Genomic DNA, 25,026 nt, shown 5'->3' with positions numbered 1-25,026 from the left:
CGACTGAATTATCTACAAGCTTGTTGATATTTAGGAGTGTGTATGAGTCTTTCGAGCATGCTCTGTTTAGACTAGTGTAATCTATGTACATCCTCTACTTTCTCAAAGATTTCTTCATCAAAACGATGTTGGAAAGTCATTCCGTGTATTTTACCTCAGAAATGAATCTTGCGTCCAATAGGCCTTTCACTGTGCTTATGGTGGCCTTAGCTTTCTCGGGGGATTGTCTTCTTCTTCGCTGGGAGACACATTGGACGCCAGGATCGATGTTTAGCTGATAACATGCCACCATGGGATCAATATGGGCATCTCGTGTGGAGATATAGCGAAAATATCTACGTTCTCCTGGAGGCATTCAATTAGTGTGGTTTTTTACATTAAGGGGAAGCCTAAATCCTATTTACACTAATCGGGTTAGATTATTTCTGAGCTGGATAACTTCGAAATTTCCATATGGGACATGCATAACTTCGTCTTCACGTGCATCAAAATCAAACATATTGGCCTTCCCTAAGTCTTCCTTTGCCACTACTGATGAAGCGAGAAAGTCTTTAAGGATGACTTTGAAGGTGTGAAAAACACAAAAAAGGGGGATTTGAATTGGATTTTAAAAACAATTTTTTTTACCAACTTAAGAACACCACTTAAATGTTAATAATAAAGAGATAAAAACATAAGTATTTTTATCCTGATTCGTTTGAAACTCAAAGTTACTCCAGTCCACCCACCAAAGTGATTTTGCCTTATACACAATAAATTAATCCACTAAAATCAAATGATTACAATAATCACAAAGAATAACCTTCTTGGTCTTCTCAAGGATCTGATGATACCCTAGTCTCCTTAAGGAATCACAAAGAACAACTTTCTTTGTCTTCTTAAAGATCCGACTATACCCTAGTCTCCTTAAGGAATCAAACAAATAGTTTGAATAATATTTTGTGTGTTACAAGTTACTTCTACACAAGCAGATTTTACACAAATGATAAACAAATACTTAAAGAAAAACTGTGTATAAAAATGATAGTTTTGCACAAAGAAATAGACTTGTCAAATATTGCAGCGCTTCAGCATTCTTGTTTTTCTTCAAGTCTCCAAGTCCCACTTATGTAGCATAAGAAGAAGACCGTTGGAGGACAAAATAGGGAAACCAAATAGAGCGGTTGTTCACTGTTGGAAGGTGAAAGGAGTGATACTGCGCACTGTCATTCGCCCACAAATTCAGTGACATGTGTGATGTATAGTACGCCTTTTTCCCACGATATCAGTTAGTGGAAAGAATATTTGATTTGTACTATGTACTATTTGATCACGTATTCATTTGATCTTATCTTCAAGTTTATTGAATTCTAATGAAAGTTGATGAAGCATGAAATGAAGAAACATACAACTGGATTCAGAAACTTCAGAATCCTCAGTAAGAACCTTCACAGCGTCAGTAGTCTGCCTTGAGATCTTCAGTATCTTTAGAATCCTCAGACTCTTCAGTCATAACCCTGATGATGTTACACGTTAAATACTCATAATCAGAATAAATTGTTAAAGATACACAATAACAAACCACCAGGGTACCAAAATTGTTCTCACACAAATACAACATTGTTATCATCAAAACGCAAGGTATATATGCAGAACCAAATCTTGTTCTAATAATCTCCTCATTTTTTATGATGACAAAAACATGTATTTTGATGAATCGTTTTGTACAGGGTAATCACAGAAAGATACATCTTATATAAGCATAAAGCTCCCCCTGAGATGTATAATCCTAAAAACATAAAATCAAAATGAAAGAGAATTTCCCTAATTAACCTTTTTGAGGTACCAAAATGATCTTCCATCAGAATCTGGTTTGTCTTTAGAAGTTGCTTGATGTTGTCCATAGCATTGGTTTGTTAACATCAACATTCTGATGAACCTCACTTCAGAAGCTTGGTTGAATTCTTATGAAGAAGCTTTAAAGCCTGGTTACCTTCAGAATCTTGAATTCTGGTTCTCTTTGAAATTCATTTTTAGAGCCTGATTACCTTTGAAAAATATCTTTAAATCTTTGAAAGAGCTTTCAGAACCTGGTTGCGAATTCTTCTTAAAAAGCTTGATTGCCAAGTCTGATTATCATGGAATTTACAATTCCTCAGAGCTTGACGCCGAATTTTCAATTTTTCAAATCTTGATGCCAATTTCGGAGCCTGGTTTTTAATTTCTTGAAGACTCAATGCTTGGTTCTGATTTTCGGTTGAGGTCCTTCTCAAACAACGTTAAAGCTTCAGACTCATATAGTAGACTATTTCTTCATAAACTGGTATTTTATATTCTGATCTGAAAAACTTCAAAAACTTCTGATGTTTGAACTTATCCCTGCAAAACACTTAACAAACTATTCTTCGAAGTAGTTGTTAGTAGAAACATTAAACAATATTTTGGATTCTTATTTAAGAATATAGGTATATCAAAATCAATTACGATTCTCCCATTAACTACGTTTCTCCCCTTTTTTCATCAACCAAAAAGACATAGACAAATAAAATAAAAGTGATGGAAAGAAACAAACAAACATGATTTTCATTAAATAGTGTCAAAAGGAAGAAATGAGTACAATCAAGTTTCAGAAATAGAAAGATACTTAAGCAAAATAACAAACACAAAAAGTGAAAAACAATTTTGAAAAAGTGTTAAGGGTTCTGAGGAGGAGGAGGCGGCGGAAGTATGGATAGTATCAACTGAGACATCATTTCCTACCTGTCCAGACGTTCTTTGACCAGAGCATCTCAGCTTTCATATCCTCGATGGTCTTCAGAAGCATTTCAGGAATATTCCCAGAAGAGGTTCCAGCAAATTGTTGATTATTAGAAACCTCAATCTATTGTTCTTCAGAAACAACCAGCTAAGCAACAACTTCTTCCATGACACATTCTAGAAGACCAAAATCTACCTTTTCTTCCTGAACAACTTCCTTAAACTCCGGAGCGGGAAGACATAGTGGAGTATTTCGTAACTACCAGATTTCCATTAAGGGAACAAACCCAAAACGGAAGTTTCTTTCAGATACTTTGTACCCAAAGTTCTTTAGCTTGGAGGTTTTAGACTTTATCCAACTTCTGTAGGCTTCCTAAGTCGAGTCACTTTCAGTAGGATTAGCTGATGAACAACTAGTCGTCATAGCTGCGTGAAGGCGACTTCTTGAGTCTAACTCAAAATTCTTCATAATCTTACCAATATTTGGATTAGGTTTATGTTGGCTATGGATTATGACAGAAATATTTGTTATGGTTGATGAGGATCCAGACCATAAACAATTGGAGGAGAAGGGGGAATAATCTATTGTCTTTCTGAATTAGATACTTCTGGTTCAGGTTCAAAATTGAACATGCCTTCAGGAGTACCCTCAGACACTTGGTTACCAGAATCTCTTGAGAGAGATCTTCTGGGTGTTGTTATATTTGGATTTTCAATTTGGGGAGTAGAAACAATCAGAGATGGAGGTGGAATGGGAGATGAAGGTAAATGTGAGTGAGGTGATGTTTGTGGTATATGTTGTTGTTGTTGTAACCGAGTTTCAGAAAATTTAGGACTTTCTGTAATAGGTTTTAAAACAGGTTCTAAAATAGGTGTTTCTGTGGGAAGTGGTTGTGAAATGAGAATGCTTTGAGAAGGAGATGGAATTGGTTGTAAAATGGTAGGTGGTTGAGTTGGTAGGATTCTTTCAGAATTAATAGAATCAGAAACAAAAGGATTTTTGGCCTTAGGAAGCTTACCAGGAGTATAAGTGTCAGAAGCTTTGGCAGACTTTTGGACAACACCAGACGTGTCCTTCAGAAGTATCGCTTTCTGACGTTCACTGAGAGGCTCCTCATCTTCATCCTGAAAAGTAGTAGCCTTCTTCTTCTTCTTCTTCTTCTTCTGAGAGGCTTTCTTACTTTTCCCATACACATCTAGGTAAGTCTCTAGTAAGTTAAATGGGTCAACCATTGGGTTAATTCCATCCTTAAGACAACTCTCAAGGTAATACTCCATAACTTCCAGAGGATCAATCTTGGTGAAGATTGAAAAGTTATCTACCAGAATCCTCATTTCACGGATATCATCCTTTGAAGGAATGAAATCTGGCTTAACTACCTTGGAGATGAGACCCATGCTATTGAGATTCTTCCTCCAGAAGATCTTTCCAGCATCTTTCACCAGCTCCTCAGTTAGATCGTTGATCATAAGATCATCCACAAGACCATTTTCAACCAAAATGTAAGAAATTAGCCTTCTGTTTGGAATGTACCTTCCCTTATTGGACGTGCTTCCAGTTCTAGTTTCTCTAATAGAGTCCCTGAGAAACTTGAACAATATTGCTGGAAGTTCCGTTTTGTACCCTTTTTCCAAGAAGAACAACATATACTTCTGGATAATGTTAATGTAATCAGAGGAGTTTGTATTGGGTTTATGATGAATACATCCCAGAATTATCTTGAACCAAACTCTTAACTTATCATATAGGTCTTTAGCAGTTGAACCTTTTCCTTCATCCAACTTTGTTCCTTCCTTGAAAATAACAGATGCTACCATAGCTTCTCTTCTTACATCAGTTTTTATGTTGTAAACCCTTTTTCCACAGCCGTTGTGAGAAATTAGGTCAGCGATTGATTTTTCAATGACAACAATCTTCCTGTTCATAACGAAGGAAGAGATTGTGTCCTTGGTAGCAACAACATGTATCCAAAATTGCTTTACAAGCAATGGATAAATAGGACTAGTTAATCTTGTTGGTTCTTGTGTTGGCAACAATTTTGGTAAAACCTAGAGTGTTCACAAGTTGTCACATATGTTGTCTTGACATAAGATAACTTGTACATGCAGAATGTTTAAAATGTGATTATGTAGGATTTTACTGAGATGTCAGACTCGATGTCATGACATCTGTATACAGAACATTCAGTCTGAATGTTATATATTATGTGATTGCATTTTTAATGCCAATCTGTGTATGATTGATGAGATGATTGAATACGCTATCAATCAGTAATTACAACTAGATTGACTTATTTTGCAGAGAGATATAATCAACTGTCATGAGAAGATATGAATGGAAAATAGTTTTAGGGTTTTATGATGTCCAAGCCCAGCCAAATGCTTCCATAAAAAGGACATGGAGAACCTGATTTGATACACAAGAAATAACTAACGAAATATTGAGAGAGAATAAGGGTTTAAGTCTTATGTGGTCGTGTGAATTGTAAGCCATTCAATTCATCCATAGATGATTGTATTGGTCTGATTTTTTAGTTGTAATTTGTCCACTTTAAGCTTTGAAGCATGAGTGTGTGTTTACTTGATTGAAGCTTTTAAGTAAGATCAAGTATGTGTCTTTGAAGTGTGTCTTCTTTTCATTGTAATTCTTGTCTTATATCACTGCTGTGGTTAAGGGGGAATGAGTAGGATCTCATATCTAAGAGTTCTTAGGTAGAAGTCACACGGGTAGAGATTAGGTGAAAAGATTGTAACTTGAAGTTGTTTACTGAGAGTCTTTGAACTGATTATGTTTAGTGGATTTCCTTCCTGGCTTGGTAGCCCCTAGACGTAGGTGAGTTTGCACCGAACTGGGTTAACAATTGCTTGTGTCTCTTGCATTACTGTTCTTTATCTTTTATCCTGTTTGTATTGTTCAGATATTAGTGTCGTGACATTACCTTCGACATCTCATACCTGATACCAGAATTTCAATTGGTATCAGAGCAGGCATCCTGCTCTGGTTCTGGGTGAGATCTAGGGACGTTACTCTCTGGTACTATAGAGAGAGATAGAGGATCTGTTCACAGACCACCTATTCTGGATAGATCCAACTATGACTATTGGAAACCTCGAATGGTAGCCTTCCTAAAATCTTTGGATAATAAGGCTTGGAAGGTTATTTTAACAGGCTGGGAACATCCAGTTATTACTGAGGATGGAGAAGCTACAACTGATAAGAAGGCTGAGGAACAATGGACCAAGGAGGAGGATGATCTAGCCCTTGAAAACTCTAAAGCATTAAACGCTATATTCAATGGATTAGATAACAATATCTTCAGATTGGTAAACAGCTGTGAGGTGGCTAAAGATGCTTGGAACATTCTCAAAACCACTCATGAAGGCACCTCTAGAGTAAAGATGTCTAGACTGCAGCTGCTCACTACCAAGTTTGAAAATTTAAGGATGAAAGAAGATAAAAATATTCATGAATTTCATATGAATATCCTTGAAATTGCTAATGCCTCTAGAGCCCTGGGTGAGAAGATGTCATATGAAAAACTAGTGAGGAAAATACTCAGGTCACTCCCCAAGAGATTTGCCATGAAAGTGACAGCCATAGAAGAGTCTCAAGACATTTCCAATATGAGAGTTGATGAGCTAATTGGATCTCTCCAAACATTTGAGATGGGAATGTGTGATGGATCTGAAAAGAAAGCCAAAAGCATAGCCTTCATGTCAAACACTGAAGAGAAAGAGGAAGAAAGTGGTCAAGATACTGATGATGATCTGGTAAATGATGTAGCATTACTGGGAAGACAGTTCAACAGACTTCTGAAAAAGATGGATGTAAGGTCTAAGTCTAATGTCAAGAATATCTCATCTAACATTAGTAAGTCCAATAATGCTGGAAGAAGAACAAGATATGATGAAAAGACCAAAGAAGGAAAAGGAGTTCAGTGCCATGAATGTGATGGGTATGGACACATTAGAGCTGAATGTGGAACCTACCTCGAGAAACAGAAGAAGAGTCTTGCTGCTACTTGGTCTGATGAAAGTGAAACAAAAGAGTCTGCAAATCTTGTGACTGCATTGACTGGAAGATGGGGTTCTGATGAAGACTCAAGTGATGATGAAGTAACCTTTGATGAGTTAGCCACTACCTACAGAAAGTTGTGTCACAGAAGTGAAGAAGTGTGTCAACAAGTTGAAAGTCAGAAGAAAGTGATAACACAATTGGAGAATGAGAAGCTAGAACACTTGGAAACCATCTCTAAGTTAAAGACTGAAGTAGTGTTCTTAAATTCCAAACTGGAAGAGATGACAAAGTATGTCAGAATGCTGAACAGTGGATCTGACACCTTAGACAAAATTCTCCAGACTGGACAAATGACAGGAGACAAGTCTGGCATTGGGTTCCATGAATTCAAACCTGAGTGCAGTCACACTGGTAGCAAACCAAAATCCAAACCTGAGTGCAGTCACACTGGTAGCAAACCAAAGATGTCACATCATATGTCACAACATCATAAAGGAAGACAGCAGAAAGGGAAACATCAAAGATGGAGATGTCATTACTGTGGAAAATTTGACCACATAAAACCATTATGCTATAAGTTATATGGCTATCCTAGTCCTTCTCATCATCAACCTAGACCCAAACATCACATACCTGTCAACAGAAAACAATGGGTTCCTAGGAATGTTGTCACAAACCTGATAGCTCACACTTCCTTCAGAGTTTCAGCCAAGGAAGACTGGTATTTTGACAATGGATGCTCCAGACACATGACTGGAAACAAAAACCTGCTAACTGGCCTTCATCCTCATGCCACCAACTATGTAACCTTTGGTGATGGAGAAAAGGGTGAAATCAAGGGGATTGGTAAGCTTAATTGCCCTGGAGTCCGTAACCTTGACAATGTCCTACTTGTTAAGGGATTGGCTGCAAATCTAATAAGCATCATTCAACTGTGTGACCAAGGTCTAACTGTAAACTTCACTAAAATTGAATGTCTGATTACTAATAAAGAAAATGAAGTGATCATGAAAGGATTCAGGTCTAAGGACAACTGCTACATGTGGAGTTCTCAAGAAACTGGTTATTCATCAAAGTGTACTCTAGCCAAAGAAGAAGAAGTGAAGATATGGCATCAAAGATTGGGCCATCTGCATCTTAACGGTATGAAGAGGATTATATTTGTTGAAGCTGTTAGAGGAATTCCCAACTTGAAGATTGATGAAGGAAGAGTTTGTGGGGAATGTCAGATTGGAAAACAGACAAAGATGTCACACCAGAAGCTTCGACATGACACCACTTCCAGAGTGCTGGAACTCCTCTATATGGATTTGATGGGACCCATGCAGGTGGAAAGCCTTGGTGGGAAGAAGTATGCTTATGTAGTGGTGGATGACTTCTCCAGATACACCTGGGTCAGTTTTATAAGAGAAAAATCTGATGTATTTGAAATCTTCAAAGATCTTTGTCTAAGACTTCAAAGAGAAAAGGAAAGTCAAGTTATTAAAATCAGAAGTGATCATGGGAAGGAATTTGAAAACAGCAAATTTGTTGAATTCTGTGCATCAGAAGGAATTAGTCATGAGTTCTCATCTCCCATTACTCCCCAGTAAAATGGTGTGGTAGAAAGGAAAAATAGAACTCTCCAAGAATCAGCCAGAGCTATGATTCATGCCAAGAAATTGCCCTACCACTTCTGGGCTGAAGCTATGAACACAACCTGCTATGTCCACAACAGAGTAACCTTGAAGAAAGGGACTCCTACTACCTTATATGAAGTCTGGAAAGGGAGAAGACCTACAGTCAAATACTTCCATGTGTTTGGTAGTAAATGTTATATCTTGACTGATCGTGAGTAAAGAAGGAAGATGGATCCCAAAAGTGATGAAGGAATATTTCTGGGCTACTCAACAAGCAGCAGAGCATATAGAGTCTTTAATTCCAGAACAAAAGTAATGATGGAATCTATCAATGTTGTGGTTGATGATCAATAGACTGATGTCACAGACGATGTTGAGACATCTCTAAATGATGCCCCAGCTGAGTTACCAGACAAAAATAATGAGAGTGAACCTCCTCAAGCTGAACCTGAAGCTGACAAAATCAACAAGGGACCCTCCATCAGAGTTTAGAAGGATCATCCCAAAGATCTCATTATAGGAGACCCAAATAAAGGGGTCACAACTAGATTAAGAGAAGTGATCTCACATGGCTGTTTTGTGTCCAAGATTGAGCCTAGGAATGTCAATGAAGCCTTGACTGAGGAGTTCTGGATCAATGCCATGCAGGAAGAGTTAGTCCAATTCAAGAGGAATGAAGTATGGGAACTGGTTCCAAGACCTGAAGGAATTAATGTCATAGGAACAAAGTGGGTGTATAAGAATAAATCTGATGAACTAGTGGTGGTTACTAAAAATAAAGCAAGATTAGTAGCACAAGGATATACTCAAGTTAAAGGAGTTGATTTTGATGAAACATTTGCCCCTGTAGCTCGCCTTGAGTCCATTAAACTATTGCTTGGAGTGGCATGTATTCTGAAGTTCAAACTGTTCCAAATGGATGTAAAAAGTGCCTTCTTGAATGGCTATTTAAATGAGGAAGTATATGTTGAACAACCTAAAGGATTCACAGATCCAAATCTTCCAAAGCATGTGTACAAGTTGAGGAAAGCCCTCTATGGTTTGAAACAAGCTCCTAGGGCTTGGTATGAGAGACTCACAATGTTACTCACTAACAATGGATACAGGAAATGAGGTATTGACAAGACCCTATTTGTTAAGAATGAAGGAGGAAAACTCATGGTGGCTCAAATATATGTAGATGATATTGTGTTTGGTGGGATGTCAGATCAGATAGTCAAACATTTTGTTAAATAAATGCAGTCTGAATTTATGATGAGCCTTGTTGGAAAGCTGACCTATTTCCTTGGGCTACAAGTCAAGCAGATGGAAGATTCTATCTTCCTATCTCAAAGCAAATATGCCAAAAACATTGTTAAGAAGTTTGGCATGGAGAATGCAAGTCATAAAAGGACACCTACTCCTACACATCTGAAAGTCTCCAAAGATGAAAATGGTGTTAGTGTAGATCAAAGTCTATATAGAAGCATGATAGGAAGTCTGTTATATCTCACATCAAGCAGACATGACATTGCATTTACTGTAGGTGTTTGTGCTAGATATCAAGTTGAACCAAAAGTCAGTCACATAAACCAAGTGAAGAGGATACTGAAATATGTCAATGGCACCAGTGACTATGGGATGTTGTATACTCATGGTTCTGGATCTATGCTGACTGGATACTGTGATGCTGACTGGGCTGGAAGTGCTGATGATAGGAAAAGCACATCAGTAGGATGTTTCTTCTTGGGGAATAACTTGATTTCATGGTTTAGTAAGAAACAAAATTGTGTGTCCCTATCCACTGCTGAAGCTGAATACATAGCAGCTGGGAGTAGTTGTTATCAACTGGTTTGGATGAAACAAATGTTGACAGAATACAATGTCACACAAGATGTCATGACATTGTATTGTGACAACCTTAGTGCTATAAATATTTCTAAGAATCCTATTCAGCACAGCAGGACAAAGCACATTGATATTCGCCATCACTTTATTAGAGAACTAGTGGAAGAGAAAATCATAGCCCTGGAGCATGTTACTACTGAAATGCAATTAGCTGACATATTTACAAAGACTTTGGATGCTAATCAATTTGAATGTTTGAGAGGGAAATTAGGGATTTGTATCCATGAGAATTTATAGCAATTAACTTGGAGTGAAAAAGGTAATAAAAATATTGTCTGCCCACTTAAAAGAAAGTGCCCCATTTATGGTAAATCATTACTTAGTATTGGAACTACCATCTATAGCATTCTCACACGCAACCTCAGCTCAACCACTTCCATCTTCATCAAACTTTATCGACCATCTCTGCTAGGGATATAAAAATACTTTCACAAGCTCAACAAGATGTCACAACATTCTTCATCTTCTGGTTCTAAACCTGCGCACAAAGCAAGAACACCCTCCATGGATTTTCTGCATGAAGACATTTTGGAAGTGATTCCCTTATCAGTCATCCCAGGCGACGCCCCTGGTCCTTCCTCCACTGCAGGGCATACTCAAGGTAACAGCTCTGATAACCCTACCTCTAAAGATGACATGCATCATATTGATCGTGTCATTAGAAATTTGGTCACGAGGATCCTAAATGAAGGACACTCAGTCAAGGGAGTTTCAACTCCTCTATCTAGAAGGGACCCCTCACCTGAGATGGAACCTCACAATGAGAAAGATGATGAGTCATCTAGGTCAGAGAAAGATATAGCTGTTGAGGGACTGTGTTCTTTTAGGCAAACCCTGCCTAGTAAGAAATCTGTAGATGCTTCTCAGAAGCATGACTTTGGTAAGAAGGTGATTGACTTGGAAGAAGAAAGATCAGATGATGAAGATGACACCTTGCTTCATCACTTGAAGCCAAGTGTTGCAAAGAGAATGAAGACCGGGAAGGGTAGGCCTGTGGCTGAGATGACGACAACCAGAACTAGTAAGAAGGCTACTGCTGTAGGCCCTTCAAAGTCATGGAGTAAAGTGGAGTTAAAGAAGAGAAAGGTAAGAGAAAGTTCTGATTCAGAGGATGATGTTGAAGACGATGTCCTAGACATCTCTCCTATCAAAAGGTCTACTATTAGAAAATATCCTGCTAAGGTTGTTGTTGTGCATTTGGATAACATTTCCTTCCATCTAGAAGATGGTGCAGCCAAGTGGAAATTTGTAATCCAAATGAGAGTAGCTATGGAAAGAGAACTGGAAAAGGATGCTGTGGAAGTTAAGGAGGTTATGGATTTGATCAAGTTTGCTGGTTTAATGAAAACAGTTAGTGGGTTACCCCAATGTTTTGAAGGTCTTGTTAAGGAGTTTGTGGTGAACATCCCTGAGAACATTGCTGACAAGAATAACAAAGAGTTTTGTAAGGTGTTTGTTAGAGGAAAGTGTGTGAAGTTCTCCCCAACTGTGACCAATAAGTTCCTAGGAAGAGGAACAGAAGGTGATGTTGAACTAGAGGCCACAGACAATGAAGTATTTAGGAAAATCGCTGCTGGACAGGTCAAGGAGTGGCCAAGCAAAAAGCATCTCTCTGTTGGCAAATTAACTGTGAAATATGTTATCTTGCATAAGATAGGGTCAGCCAACTTGGTACCAACAAATCACATCTCTACAACATCTAATGCTCTTGGAAGGATCATATTTGCTATTGGAACCAAGCTTAATTTTGATTATGGAAGGTTCATGTTTGAACAAATTGTCAAACATGCTTCCACAAATGCAGTGAAGCTGCCAATTGCTTTTCCCTCAATAATTTGTGGGATAATCCTAAGCCAACAACCTGGTATTTTGAGCACAAGTGATATCCCTAGTAGAAGAAAACCTCCATTGTCAGTTCATTACAAGTTATTTGAAGGTAGTCATGTCAATGACATTGTCATGACATCTGCGATAAAGAAGCCAACCTCTCAAGGTGGCCTGATTGTTGAACTGAAAGATACCTGTAAGGAATTGGAGACTGGGATAAGGATGGATAAAGCTAGGAAAGAAGCTCTAAAGGTTCTAATTAGTAGCTTGGAGCAAGGAGATATGGATAATGTTGGTAAAGTCAAGGAAACAGATGCCCACACCTCAAGTGAGAGGTCTGAATCTCAAGATAAATCTAGTGGCAGTTCTGGGTCTGAAGCTGATGAAGATGCTCCCTCCTCTGACTGAGTTGTGGCGAAGATGGTCCCCCTGTTATAATGATGTGTTGTTCTGGATGCTTTGATGTTTGATGTTTTTTTTTGTAGTCTTGTTTTGATGCCATGATGTAACTTTTGGGTTCTCTTTGTGATTTCTCTGGATTTCTTTTTATCTCAGCTTTTATAGCTGTGTATAATTATGGTTTTGTAACACCTGGCGTTATGTTTTAACATTCTATATGTTTTACCATTCTATGTGACATTCTCTGTTGGACTAATTGACATTTATTTTGTCTAATTGGTCTCTTTGGTCTATTTTGACTAAAAAGGGGGAGAAGTTAATGTGGAGAGTTGCAGTTAATATGTGGAGAGCTGCAGTTAATATGTGATGACAGCTGATGTTGAACAGAATGATGTTTTGTGTTGTACAGGTGATGTTGAAGGAGATGTCAGATGGGGTGATGGATGTTACATGTGTTGTTGAAGGAGATGTCTATGTTGAACAGACTTAGGGGGAGAAGAAGCACAAATGTGTTTAATGTGTGTTTACTAATGTGTGGTTTATTACTTCTGTTGTTGCTTAACTGCTGATATGTTTTTTACTCTTGTGAACAAATGGATTGATATATGTTTTAGCCAAAATTTGCCAAAGGGGGAGTTTGTTGGTTCTTGTGTTGGCAGCAATTTTGGTAAAACCTAGAGTGTTCACAAGTTGTCACATATGTTGTCTTCACATAAGATAACTTGTACCTGCAGAATGTTTAAAATGTGATTATGCAGGATTTTACTGAGATGTCAGACCCGATGTCATGACATTTGTATACAGAACATTCAGTCTGAATGTTATGTATTATGTTATTGCATTTTTAATGCCAATCTGTGTATGATTGATGAGATGATTGAACACGCTATCAATCAGTAATTACAACTAGATTGACTTATTTTCCAGAGAGATATAATCAACTGTCATGAGAAGATATGAATGGAAAATAGTTTTAGGGTTTTATGATGTCCAAGCCCAGCCAAATGCTTCTATAAAAAGGACATGGAAAACCTGATTTGATACACAAGAAATAACGAACGAATTATTGAGAGAGAATAAGAGTTTAAGTCTTGTGTGGTCGTGTGAGTTGTAAGCCATTCAATTCATCCATAGATGATTGAATTGGTCTGATTTTTGAGTTGTAATTTGTCCACTCTAAGCTTTGAAGCATGAGTGTGTGTTTACTTGATTGAAGCTTTTAAGTAAGATCAAGCATGTGTCTTTGAAGAGTGTCTTCTTTTCATTGTAATTCTTGTCTTATATCACAGCTATGATTGAGGGGGAGTGAGAAGGATCTCATATCTAAGAGTTCTTAGGTAGAAGTCGCACGAGTAGAGATTAGGTGAAAAGATTGTAACTTGAAGTTGTTTACTGAGAGTCTTTGAACTGATTCTGTTTAGTAGATTTCCTTCCTGGCTTGGTAGCCCCCAGACGTAGATGAGTTTGCACCGGACTGGGTTAACAATTGCTTGTGTCTCTTGCATTACTGTTCTTTATCTTTTATCCTGTTTGTATTGTTCAGATATTAGTGTCGTGACATTACCTTCGACATCTCATATCTGATACCAGAATTTCAAATCTTTCGAAAAATCCCTTCCACCCTTGGAATTCCAAGGTCTTAGAGAAATCGAAGCCATTGTCCTTCAGATTTTTGAAATCCACGATGGTCTCACAAAGAACCATAAGCTTATTAATAGGGATGTTAAGAGTTAAGTCAGGGATCCCTTCCATAACGGGATGAGTTTCGTCAGCCATGAAGTGATTGGGAGATTGTTGTTGTTGTTGTTGTTGTTGTTGTTGTTGTTGAATCTGTTGTTGAGAACATCCATTTGAAGTTGAAGGAGAGGATGAACAGTTGCAGAAAAGGGTGTTTGAAAGTTTAAAATATGAAAGTGTGGGAGTATAGTGTGCGTAGTGTCAATATGAGTGAAGTGGGTTTATATAGAAAGAAAGTTTGCAATGATGACAAGTTAAAAATATGCAAACATGGGGGAAAGCGTAAAAGATTTTAACCTAATTCCAAGAAATTTGAAACCCACTGTGTTATTCTATCATCACGCTGAAGCTAGCGGAAATATAGCTGAATGTATCGCACGCTCGAACGTATAAGAGAGTCACCATCGAACTTTATTTATTCTTGAAGGAAAGGGAGAAAATCGATAAAACTTGGGGAAAATAGATATGTTGGGTAAGGAAGTCGGTTATGCAAGGGGAAAATATTAGCACCCCTAACATCCATGGTACTCCATGGGAACCGTTTTGATTTTTCTTTCTCGAATGGGTGTTACATCTAAATATTACTCGCGAAAGAATAAGGGAAAAAGAAAGAAATAGATAAAGTGGTCGGTGAGGATTTGGGCCCTCATGCCTACATATCCTTATAGTGAAATAAGGAATTCAGAGCTCCGTAGTTCATAGAACTAATGGTGGGAGATGAAAAGAAGTGTGATAGCATATATGGTTTGAACCAAAGGATTATCTGATTTGAACTCCAATCAGGGTGAAATATGAATCCAAGAGCAAAACTGGTATAGACTAAGACACGGAGGAAACTAGGCATACCCACTATATTATCTTACCAAAAAAGAATAAATTAAGTTTTTGGGTACAAGGCAAACAACTCTTGGTTCATAAGGAGATACAAGATGGATCTCAAAGAATTAATGTATTTGGCTCAAAGAATAGGGTATATCACATGAAGTGAATGAAGGTAGGATATGAATGCATTATGGAGATGAATGGAATGAATGACCAAAGTCATAAAATCGGGGTTTTGGTAACAAGTGACTGAAAAGGTATGATTTAAAACCAAAGGTAAGGGTATATTGGAATCCATAGGATAAATGGTATTTGTAACTCAAGAGTAAAGGTGGCACGACTAAGATGTGAAGGGGCAGAGGCATACCCACTGTATTGTCATGACCAAAAAGAATGAATTAGGTGTTTGGGTACAAGCCAAACATCTCTTGGCACAAAGTTGAATAAATGTCCTAAAAGGGTGTATATGGAACTCCAAAGAAAATTGTATTTCGGTTTCAAAGAAACGAGATGTCACTGGGGTGAGTGATAATGAGTGAAGGTAAATGATGGATTATGAAAGGTATGAATGATGCCCTAAGGCGGAAGGAATAATTAGAATTATACCCGCCAAGGATTCGCATCTTCGTGCCTACGTATTCTCACCGTTCCATAAGAAAGTCAGAGCAATCGTAGTTCGTGGAACTATGAAAATAAAAAGAGATAAGAAGTGTTTGCCTAAGCAACTAGAACTAACAAGACAAACAACTTCAAGGGTATGATTGCAGTGATGAATAGTATAACTTGTACTAACAGAATGGTAACATGGGAACCCACAAAGGCGGATTGGCTTTGAACCCAAGAGTAACGAGGTATAGACTAAGATGTGAAGGGACATAGGCATACCCACTGTATTGTCCTACCAAAAAGAATGGATTAAGTGTTTGGGTACAAGTCAAATATCTCTTGGTTCACAAGATGGACAAATGTCCTAAAAGGATGGGTATGGGACCCACAAGGAAGTATTGTTTGAATACAAGGAAAAGGTATCACTTGCTGGGGAACAAACAATTTGAGGTCAAAGAGAAATATTATATTGGATCCATGAAGGAATAAACTATGAACCGAAGAACGAAAGAGGTATCGACTAGTATGTGGAGGAAACTAGAAATACCCACTCCTGTCATAACCATAAACAAAGGGGATTAAATTTTTGGGTACAAGCCAAACAACTATTGGTTCACAGAATATCATTGATTGTGGAATCCAAGGAGAAAAGTATTCGATCTCAAAAAGATGGTATTGATTGATGAAAGAATAAATGATTAATGAGTAAGGTATCTCACGGAGAATCTGAGTTCTCCTGCCTACGTATTCTCACTGTGCAATGAGAAAATCAGAGCAATCGTAGTTCTTCCCTCTAGGGCTGACAGCAAGATGATTGAGGTAAGATAAGTGATTGATTGAACATGGAGGGACTTGATAGTTACTTGATAACAACCACACTAAAGTCTATAAGTAATGGTGGATACAATGAGCAACTGGGTCAAGCGTTCCGTACCCAAAGATATCCAGAGTGAGGATAGGAATTCTCCATTCTCATCCATTCTTTACTACTTAAGGCTCGTGGCATGCAATTTTTTCATCCTAACTATCAAATTGCTGAAGGAGGATCCTAACTTCTCCTTGTGATGATGAAGACCTTATTAATCATATGATTTGAATTGCACTGAAGTCTATGAATAGAGGTGAATACAATGAGCAACTAGGGCAAACGTCCCATACCCAAAGATATTCAGAATGAGGATAGGAATTCTCCAATCTCACCCTTTCTTTATTGCTTAAGGCTCGTGTCGTACAACTTGAATTGTGATTGATAAGTTGTTGGTGGAGTCCTTTGTTTGTTGCACTGCTGCTTTGTGAGGGGAGGGATTTTCCAATCATATGATTTGAATTGTGCTAAAGTCTATGAATATAGGTGAATACGATGAGCAATTGGGTCAAGTGTCCCGTACCCAAAGATATCTAGAATGAGGATAGAAATTCTCCACTCTCACCCCTTCTCTATTGCTTAAGGCTTATACCACACAATTTTAACATTGATTGACAAGTTCTTGAAGAACCACCTTTGATGTGCCTTGTATGATCCACTGCTTGGTATGACTGGGATGCCTTGATTGAGAGTTTGACTTGAGGCTTCGAGCTCCACAACTTACAGAAAAAGTCTTATCACGTGATCAAGGGTCTTTTTGATCACTTGAATCAGACTGTGGGGTTATACAATGTCAAAGGATTTAGTTGATCAAAATTGCTTTTGATCAACTTGAATCGAAAGCTTGAGTTAATTTGAGATCTATGATTAATCATAATCTAATGGTTAGAATTAACTTCAAAGGTTATTCCTAAGGGAGCATGCAATTGTTAAAACTTAATTAAAAATTCTAAGTCAAAATTCCTAAGGGAGCATGTTATATGGCTAAAATAGTAGAACAAACCCATAAAGGCCAAAATGGTCAATTCATAAAACTATTGATATTGAATTAAATCTATTCATGAAAATCAATTAAGATCAATTAAATCCTAAACAAAATCTAATTATTCTAAAAAATTGTCTAATTGTAATTAATACCTAATCTTTTAAATCTAATTAAACTAATCAAAATATATTTCTAAAAAAAACTAATTAGTTATTCACTAATCATTTTAGCCTAATAAACCTAATTAATTAATTAAGACCTAAAAATCCTAATTACTAATTAATCCCTAATTAAATTAATTCCTTAATTACCGACTAAATCCTCTAATTGCTAATTAATAAAAAAAACAAGCAAGAAACAAGCCCAACAAAATTGGGATCGGGCCTATGCACTGCAGTACCAAGGGGGTGTAAAAATAGATCCATGTTATTGTGCATGGGCCTCACATTAGAGGCCCATTCGCCAATGTGCATAGGAGTGAGGGGGTACGGGAAGCAATACAAATGTGTGGATTGGAAATGCTTAGGCCTCAAGCCCAAGCCTTACACGGTCAAGCACGGTCCACATTGTGAGAAAAGATTCATGAAACTTTCAGCACGCGTTGGATACTCTTCTTCATCGCTTTCAATCCTCCTCGCTTTCGCTCTCCCGTTTCGAATGCTCGCCGAACAACATAGGTATGAAACGAAGCCTAATCACTGTCACTAAATTCCTATTTCAATTTTAGTTCATCATCATCCCCCCTGAATCGGAACTACGAGATCCCACGCCGAAATCCAAATCTCTACATCGTGTGATATCTTGTGCGCGAAATTGAAGGTGAATCGAAGCATGCTCGTGTTCAGGGGAGGTGCATCAATAATTGAAGTGAACGATGGAAGAAACTTACCGGAGTGGAAATCCGACACGGAGGCCCTCCGGCGAATCACAGGTACTGAATCCTTTTATTTCCCTTTGCTCTTCTTCAATTTCACTTCTGTAACCTTCTTCTTCTACTTGCTGCCACCGTGTGTTGTTGTTGATTGATGCAGTGAATCTTTGTAGAACTTGAATGAAGGTTGAGTTGTGAACTGGTTGAAGATAGAGAGTGAACTGGTTGAAGATTGAGAGTGAAGAATCTGAAGAATGAATTTTTGAGAGTGAAGAAGCTGAAGAATGAATTTTTGACAGTGAAGAGTGAATTTATAATGGTGATTGAGTTAACAGAAGGTTAACTCTGTTTGCTTGCTTTTATTGAAAGTTGTTAGAAGTTAGATCACAATGTTAGAATGTTAGTTATGTTAGTTAGATATTCAGATTCAGTTAGGGCAAATTTGGAAGGAGATGGTGATAACTAACTTTGAGTCGTGTCCATTTTGTTAGTGGAAAATGTCAGTTAAGTCATGAGAATTCAGTTAGACACTTTTCAATTAGAATGATATGGATCTGCTGGATTGTTTGCCCTCAAGAATTATGTTGCTGATGTGGTATTATTCATATTGGTAGTCTGCTATGTGTTACCCTGTTACATGAATTTGAAATTATCAAGTTGTTGTTAGTTATATCTGAATCATTGAATACTGATTTGCCTTGCTAATATGGTTGGAGGATGTTGCATTGCACAATGTTGGACATGATTTGGTATGCTACTGCTTGGTCCTGCTTTCAGCAAGGGCATAGCAAGATGCCCCAATCTCATCTTGGCCAGTCATGAAGATAAGGATGTCACCTAGAGGGCCTGTTATATGAATAGTTCTAGCTTGCAGCTTCAACATAATCTCCACATGGAGTTTTTCTCTATAATACATTGGCAAGAAATGTTCTCCCAGGACTATGACAGATCAGACCACTTCCAAAGACATTTGATAATTTATGTGCATTCAGAGTAGCTGATGTAACAATCAGCTTGCAATCACAACATTGGGCTACAACTTCCTTCAAAGACATTTGTGCTTCATGATCTTCCATGGGCCTCGTCTATCACAATGACCCTGTACTTGTCTGAACCAGAACTTTTAAGTGTTTCCTGCATAAGTATCCCATTTATCATGTACTTTATGGTATTTGGTTACAGGTTTGCGAATTGGATCGTTAGTTGTTATTATCATGGTTGTTGTAGACTTGGTTAGGATGCATTTGAATGTTGTAGTTCAATATGTTGGAATGGTTATGATGTTAAGTGATATCATGGAATAATGTTGAAATGTTGTGTTAAATAGTGCTAGGTTTGCTTGCTTTGATTTTTGTCATGGCTTGGAGATGAACATGTTAGGTATTAGGAAAGGTATGTGTATGGTTGTGCGTTTGTATTCATGGTTGTTTGTGTTATGCCCATGGATATGGTTGGAAGATTTTGGTTGTCATGTTTTGGCCTTTCCTTGGCTTGGTTGTATCATGTTCTTATGAGTCCATAATGCTTCAAATATGAGTGTGGCTACTTGCATTTGGATTTGGTTCTTGGCAGCAAGGTTTTGGTAAGGTTTGACATATCATGGATGCAATTCAAAGTAGTATGTGGGATGGTCTAATTGCATGTCCAACATGGATGATTTCAGTCATGATCATGGGTATGGACCAAGTTGCTTGGCAATGAAGAAAACAAAGAAAAACATGGATTTTGGTGATGAATCTATGGGTGGAAATAGATCTTAGGGGGTCAAGGGAGGGTTAGTTGACTTTGGTCAACTGGTTGGCCAAAAAGTCAATTGTTGACCAAAAGTCAACTTTTGTAAATTTTGGCCAAATTGTTATTTTTGTATGAATATGGACATTTTTTATAATGAAATGAACAAAATATGAATGGAAATGATATTTGAATTGAACTTGTATGGATTGAAATGAATTTGAATGGTGTTGTATAATATTGAATTGTGTGGATAAGAAAATGAATGTGGACTTGATTGAGTGGACTAATGGAAATGAATAGTGTAGAAATCCAATGAATAAGTGTAAGAACTTAGACCTAAGACTTGACAAGTTTGAATGGGCTATGAATGAATGAAATTATTGAAACAAATTTGAATGAACCAAAGATTAATGGACCATTCATTATGGACCTAAATGACCAATGAATCAAAGATGATATACAGTGGAATATGAATGTAGGCATGCCTCTAGGCCAATCACAAGGCGCCAAGGAAGGGCTAGGGTTTAGCTAAGTCAAAATCCAAGTGTCAAGAAATAACCAAGAGTCTCAAACCAAGCAATAATCAACACCAGTAGTGTACCAATGCTATGAACAATAACTAGAGTTTTCAGCCATCCTAAAAGCTCCATAAAAAATATCAAACCCTAGGCCCACCATTAAGGTTTAGAAGTCAAGTCAATGCCCAAAAGGTTAAACAATAATATCCCAAAGGAGCATAGTCAAGAATTAGGATGGGATGCCCAAATGAATGTCCCGATATAAACTTCAAAAGTCAAGGTCCCAAAGAATCCCGAAATTAGGGTTTCTTTCCCCCTGATGAGCAATACCACAATCTTCGGGTCAAAACCCTGATTTTCATATACCTTGAACCTATGATGCTTGTTAGGAAGTTTTAATGAATGAAAGATGCACATGAATGAGATATGAGTGAGTCTCAAGCCATAAGTCATATGAAAAGTAAAAAGGGAGGACAAATTTGGGGGTAGAACACACACATGCTCAGAAGGTGGGACAACTGTCACCACATGATATCAAACGACAAGACAAACATTTAATGCAACAATTGTTTTGAATCAAGAAGGAAAATCGATAAGATTGCTTCTGATAAGATCCTTTCTGATTCATGAAACTTCCTCACTTCAGAAAGCTCACGTCTTAGAATCAACGAATAAATTCTCATAATCTAATCTAGAGTTCTGAAGACTTAACATTCTGAAATTCATCTTTTCATTCTGGACATAAATCCATAAATAAGTTTTTCAGAATGAAAGAGAATCTATCTTCAGTAAGGGGTTTTGTAAAGATATTAGCCAATTGATGGTCTGTATCAACAAATTTTAAGTGAAAAATACCCTTCTGAACATAGTCACGTAAAAAGTGATGTTTAATTTCAATATGCTTATCCCTAGAATGCAAGATAGGATTCTTCGACAAACAAATAGTATAAGTATTATCACATAGAATATGAATGTTACTCTCAAATATCTGATAATCTTCCAACAAACTCTTCATCTAGAGTATCTGAGTGTTGCATTCAAAAGTTGCGATATACTCAGCTTCGGCTATTGAAAGCGCAATTGTTGATTGTCTCTTGCTGGACCACGAGATCAGATTATCTCCCAGAAATTGACAACTTCCAGAAGTACTTTTCCTTTCTATTTTATCTTCAGCATAGTCAGCATCATAATAGCATACTACTTTATATTCACTTGATTTTCTATAAAATAAACCAATGTTAGTATTAGCTTTCAGATACCTAAAGATTCTCTTAACAATAATTAAGTCAGTCTCCCTAGGATCGGATTGGAAGCGAGCACATAAGTAGACACTGAATAAAATATCAGTTAGAAGCAGTTAGATAAAGGAGAGAGGCTATCATACATCTTAATAGCTTCTAATTTACCTTACTGATTACCTCTTCTTTCTCCAAAATGCATGTAGGATGCATTAGAGACTTTGCTTGCTTGCATTCTGACAAGTTAAACTTCTTCAGAATTTCCCTTGTATGTTTGCTATGATAAATGTATGTTCCTTCTGAACTTTGATCAATCTGGATTCCCAGGAAGAACTTGAGTTCTCCCATCAGACTCATTTCAAACTCTGTCTGCATTGACTTAGAAAAATATTTGCACAACGAAGCATTAGCGTAACCAAAAATAATATCATCAACATAAATTTGCAAAACTAGAATATTATTCTTAAAGGTTTTGCAAAAGAGAGTTATTTTCACTTTCCCTCTGGTAAAATCATTTTTCCAAAAGGAAGTTACTTAGTCTATCATACCAAGCTCTGGGAGCTTGTTTCAGACCATATAACAACTTTTTCAGTTTAAAAACAAAGTCGAGATTTTGAGAACTTTCAAAACCAGGAGGTTGGTGCACATATACCTCTTTATAAATGTATCCATTTAAGAGTGCACTCTTAATATCCATCTGATAAAGAATGATGTTATGATTGACTGTAAATGAGATTAAAAGACAAATAGACTCTAACTTGGAAATTATAGAAAAGGTTTCTGTATAGTCTATAACTTCTTGTTGACTATAATCTTGTGGTACCAGTCGAGCCTTGTTTCTGACAACCTCAACCTTCCTATTGAGCTTGTTTCTGAAGACCCATCTGGTTCCAATAACATGGAAGCCTCTTGGTTTCTGAACATGATCCAAAATGTCGTTTCTGGTGAATTGATTCAATTCCTATTGCATGGAAAGAATCCATTCATTATCCAGAAGAGCTTCATCAGTAGACGTGGGCACTATCATAGATACAAAACCTAGAAGAGTCTCTTCAGAAGGTTTGAATGAATATCTAGTTCTGACTGGTGCCTCTTTATCTCCCAGAATCAATTATTCCGAATGAGAAGTTCTTGGTATACTCTTCTTCTAATGAGTTGGACCAATGCCAGCTTCTGATTGAGTCGCTTCTGGGTCTTTTGCTTCAGATTCTTTAGCTTTGCCTTATGAGTATTTTCTCTAGAATCATTATCCTTGGATTCTGAAAGATTGATCTTCAAATATGCAAACTTCTCAACTAGCTTTGACTTTTCAGGGTCAAGCTTGTCATTGAATCTAACATGAATTGATTCTTTGACAATTTGTGTCTCAGTGTTAAAAACTTTGTAGCCTTTAGAGCGTTCAGAAAATTCTAACAATAAACACTTTTGTGCCTTAGAGTCAAACTTTCCAAGATTCCCTTTAGTGTTTAACATAAAACACTCACAGGCAAAATGATGAAAGTAAGAAATGATGGGCTTTCTGTTCTTCCACAATTCATAGGGAGTCTTGTCCAGAATAGGTCTAACAGAAATCATGTTATGAATATAACAAGCGATGTTAACTGCTTCTGCTCAGAAATGCTTAATCATATCAGTTTCTTGGATCATGGTGCGAGCCATTTCTTGCAAAGTCATATTTGTCCTTTCTACAACTCCATTTTACTGTGGAGTTCTAGGACATGAGAAATCATGGGAAATACCATTTGCATCAAAAATATTTTCAAAATGTTTATTTTCAAATTCGTCGCCATGATCACTTCTGACTCTGACTATTTTGCAATTCATTTTTGTTTGCACTAGTGAGTAGAAGGTAGAGAATACAGAATGTGACTCATCCTTGTGTTTTAAGAACTTTACCCATGTCCATCTACTATAGTCATCAACGATGACCAATCCATACTTCTTACCATTGATAGAGGATGTTTTCACTGGTCCAAACAAATCAATGTGTAGAAGTTCTAACGGTCTAGAGGTAGAAACAACAGTTTTCCCTTTGAAAGATGTTTTAGAAAACTTGCCTTTCTGACATGCTTCACGAAGAGCATCTGAAGCAAACTTCAGGTTAGTAAGCCTCTGACTAATCCGATATTATTTAGCTGAGAATTCCTTCTCATACTAACATGGCACAAACGTATGTGCCATACCCATTGCTCTTCCTTAACAAACATTAAGCATTTTACATTTCGATCCTCAAGATCAGAGAGTCTGATTTTATAAATACTGTTCTTTCTTTTTCTGTAAAAAAGGACTGTACCATCTTTCTAACTAACAACCTTATATAAATTTTGATTAAGCATGATATCATAACCATTGTCACTAATTTGACTAATAGACAATAGGTTATGCATCAGACAATTGACCAAAAGAACATTAGTAATAGAAGGAAGTTTACTGTTACCAATAGTTATGGAGCTAATGATCTTTCCTTTCTAGTTTCCTTAGAAACCAACGAAGCCTCCAGACTTAAGTTATAAATCTTGGAACATAGACCTTATACTTGTCATATGTCGCGAGCATCCACTATCCAGGTACCATGACTGGTGTTTTAGTTGAGCTTCTAAGAATGTCTGCAACATAAATTATTTTATCCTTAGGTACCCACTTTCTGGGTCCTTTTTTGTAAGTTTTACCAGAGTTTCTTACAACTTTGGGTCTTTGTGTAGAAGGATAATCACATGGGTTTTGAGCATGGCACTTAGGTTTCATAACTGAGTTCTTAACCTTAATATGTTTCTGTGTCTGTGTAGAAACATCAAGCTCAATACCAGCAGACTCGAAATGCTCATAAAGAGGTTTTGGTTTTACCTTCCGACTTTCGTCAAGTTTTATAGTTTATGTACAACCTAAACGTTTCTTGCCATTTCCGCTAACTCCGTAGATCAAAGAATCCATTTTCTTCTATCTATGCTTTTAGCCATAAAGTACTAGAATGCTATGTCATATTAATGACGCAATCAGTACCAGAAGCTTCTGAGACTATTTCCTCCTCTAGTTTTCAAATTTTAATTTTAAAAGCAGAGTTGTTACTTTATAAAGAAAATACTTTTTCATTTAGAGAAGAAATATCTTTCTCAAGTGCACTGCAAGTTTCAGAAGCAACTACTTGGACTTGTTTAAGGTCCTTG

The 25,026-nt window shown here is 37.2% G+C and overlaps 1 long non-coding RNA gene across 1 annotated transcript; it reads left to right on the top strand.

The window, feature by feature from the left end:
• The first annotated feature begins 17,815 nt into the window (after positions 1–17,815).
• On the top strand, positions 17,816–19,696 carry LOC127092627 (uncharacterized). Its single transcript, XR_007792239.1, has 2 exons — positions 17,816–18,432; positions 18,533–19,696. It is a non-coding gene; the product is annotated as an uncharacterized LOC127092627 (long non-coding RNA).
• Positions 19,697–25,026: the final 5,330 nt, after the last annotated feature.

The sequence above is a fragment of the Lathyrus oleraceus genome, chromosome 6, assembly GCF_024323335.1.
Source record: "Lathyrus oleraceus cultivar Zhongwan6 chromosome 6, CAAS_Psat_ZW6_1.0, whole genome shotgun sequence".
In the NCBI taxonomy this organism is placed as follows: domain Eukaryota; kingdom Viridiplantae; phylum Streptophyta; class Magnoliopsida; order Fabales; family Fabaceae; genus Lathyrus; species Lathyrus oleraceus.
Note: the sequence above shows the minus strand (reverse complement) of the source record. Positions and strands in the feature narration are given on the sequence as shown.